The sequence below is a fragment of the Ipomoea triloba genome, chromosome 5 (assembly GCF_003576645.1).
Source record: "Ipomoea triloba cultivar NCNSP0323 chromosome 5, ASM357664v1".
Classification (NCBI taxonomy): domain Eukaryota; kingdom Viridiplantae; phylum Streptophyta; class Magnoliopsida; order Solanales; family Convolvulaceae; genus Ipomoea; species Ipomoea triloba.
In genome coordinates this window covers 24,162,807-24,165,967 of record NC_044920.1, presented here as the reverse complement: position 1 = coordinate 24,165,967, position 3,161 = coordinate 24,162,807, and the positions used below count along the sequence as shown (strand labels likewise).

The window sequence follows — 3,161 nt, the reverse complement described above, 5'->3', positions numbered from 1 at the left end:
TCCTGTTCTAGTGGGGGATACGCATATCAGTTCATACTTGGATGGTGTTCCTGTTCCTGTTCCAGTGGGGGATACGGATATCATCAGTTCATACTTGGATGGTGTTCCGGTTTCCGTTCCAGTGGGGGATACGGATATCAGTTCATACTTGAATGGTGTTCCTATTCCTGTTCCAGCGGGGGATACGGATATCAGTTCATACTTGGTTGATGTTCCCATGGAGACATTAATCGTTCCAGGGGAGACATTGGCACCGGCGGATAGGGATCAAGATCACCACATCAGTTCTGGTGTTCTGGTAGAGACTTTGCCGGAACCCGGTTCGTGTTCGTTTATGGATTTTATATTCAATATGGAGGATGTAACTAGGTTGATAGATTTTGATTTTTGATGCCTAAGACATCATTATTATTCAACTTAATTTGCACAATGTGCATGTACTAAGTCAATTAAATTAATGTCTGTTTTGTATATATGAAAAAATGTTAATAATAAGTATGCTGAAAGCCTCATATAAATTAAATTGTTAGTAGCTGAAATTTTTTGAGGAAAGATCAGATTGCATTGGTCAATACTTCTTTCAGTGATTCAGAAAGTTCCCATTTTATGCAATGGCCATTATGCATGGCTTCTACTCTAACTTTATTTCTGGATCATTTGGTTTTACAACTTATTAGGAATGGAAACTAACTACCAGACTCGATCTGATATATATTGTGGAAAGTATTAATTACAAGTGTTAATGCTTGGAGTCTATTCACCCCATTTTTGGAATATATAACTGATGGATGGCAGATAGTGATAACATAAGTCTGCAACTTTTCACTTGCAGGGAGCACATCCTTGATGGGGATGAGTTTGATTGATCTATGAAGCCTCACATAATAGTACAACTGTAATATATCATTCATCAAGTGTATGTGTATCTACCTGACTTGGAGATATTCATATTCATGCTGTAATCCAACTAAACTGTATTATATTATTTTAGAAAAGTGAAATTTTGTGGATTTAAGCTCAACAATGCTTACAAATTAAATGTGCAAATCTCTGAGGACTTGTGCTATTCATTGCTAGCTTTTTACTGAACCCCTTACAATGGGGGGAGTGAGATTGCAGCTACAAAGCACCACTATGAATGAACTTGCTTTACTTTATACATTCTCAACAAGTTTCATGCTTAAAAGAGAAATTCATGCTTAACAGAGAAATATATTTAGGTATAAATTAAGCTAACCAAAGGCCAACAGAGTCGTTGTAGTATAGTGGTAAGTATTTCCGCCTGTCACGCGGACGACCCGGGTTCGATCCCCGGCAACGGCGACTGGCTTTGGATTATTTTTTTGCTTTTCAGGAGAGCATACTTGAACTGCATAAAGAGTAATCAATGCCGCAATGATATACATAGGGATAATACTTTTTTTTTTTTCAAGTCTATTTATTCAATATACTACCTCTACCCGTTGTAGCCCAAAAAGTCAATATCTATTGTCGGTGTTAGATCATGTGGTCTTTTCTAAAGGAAAGTCATAGAAGTGTCAATTAGTTGAGCACAAAATGCTTGGCTACATAGAGATAATATTGATGAAACTTCTGTCCACTAGATCAATACTCCGTAGTCTACATTCAAAATTTCAACAACTTATACAAGTAATATACAATAGAGAGGGTGCTACCAATAATCAAATTGATGACCATTCTAATATGATAATCATGCTTCACTCATTTAATGACCTAATATATTTAACATATGTAACAACATTTTTAAAAGAATTATTATTTCAAATGTTTCTAATTAAAACCTCAATAAAATGAATCTTCTCTTATGAAAACATACAAAAGACGATTGTGATGGCAATTTGATCCCAAACGGCTGACTATGGATAACTTCAACAACATATGTTTGTATTGTTTGTTTTATTTGCCTCTCACGAGGGTAGATGTGGCTGACTGCACAAACCATCAAAAGCTAAAGTCTTGTAAGGGGTGGCTAAAAGGTCGATTTTCACGCTATTGTCTTTGCCATAAACAATATTAAGGATGGAACCAGAGCACAACACTAAGAGTGTGTTTGGTTGGTGGGTTTAGGTATAAGACATATATGAGTATCAAAGTGATTGGGTTTTAGAATACTACTATGGGTTTGGAATATCCCATTAATTGGAAAATTCATACCCTAATGAAAGAAAGGTTTCATTCCCCTTTCTCCTTTCTTCCCCAACTATTAATAATCATTTCCATTTCACCCTACTACCAAGCATGCAAAATATTTTCACCAAAACCTGTTACTCTTACCAAGTATTTGATACCCATACCGATTTCGATTCTCATGTGCAAACCAAACACACCCTAAGGGTGTGCAGTGTTTGGTTCGCACATGAGAATCGGAATCGGAATGGATATCAAATACTTGGTAATGATAATGATTTTGGTGAAAGTATTTTGCATGTTTGGTAGTAAAGTGAAATGGGAATGATTATTAATAGTTGGGGAAGCATAATGATTTTGGTGAAAGTATTTTGCATGTTTGGTAGTAAAGTGAAATGGGAATAATTATTAAAAGTTGGGGAAGCGTTGAGGAGAAAAGGGATGCAATTAAAGGGTAATCAAAACCCATAGTAGTGTTCTAAAAACCTGTCAACCAAACAATAACAATGACAATGACTTTGATACCCATTTTTTGTTAGACCATGAGGTGTCCGCCCGTACCATAGTCAGGCTCAGACTAATCCCCATTCGCACCGGGTGCTGGGCCAGATTGGTTTTTCCTAGTACTGTCAAAGCGGGCTAGCCCGACCCACCGTGGGCCTAATTTTTGGCGGACTTTTACAGGCCGACCCGTTAGGCCCGCGGGCTAGGATTCATACAACCCTAACTTGCCCCACGCGCGGGCTTTTTGGTTTTGCTTTTTTTCCTTTTTTAATTTTATTTTTTATTTTAGTATAGTGTGTACACAAAGTGTACACATAAATATATTCACGTGTACACGTATGTACTGTACACATGAATATATATTCATGTGTTCACGTACTATACACATGAATATATATTCATGTGTACAGTACATACGTGTACACATGAATATATATATATATATATATATATATATATATATATATATATATATATATTTTTTTTTTTTTTTTTTTTTTTAAAAAAAA

The 3,161-nt window shown here is 35.9% G+C and overlaps 1 non-coding gene across 1 annotated transcript; it reads left to right on the top strand.

Moving 5' to 3' along the window:
- Nucleotides 1–1,251: 1,251 nt before the first annotated feature.
- Nucleotides 1,252–1,323, top strand: TRNAD-GUC. Its single transcript has one exon. It is a non-coding gene; the product is annotated as a tRNA-Asp (tRNA).
- Nucleotides 1,324–3,161: the final 1,838 nt, after the last annotated feature.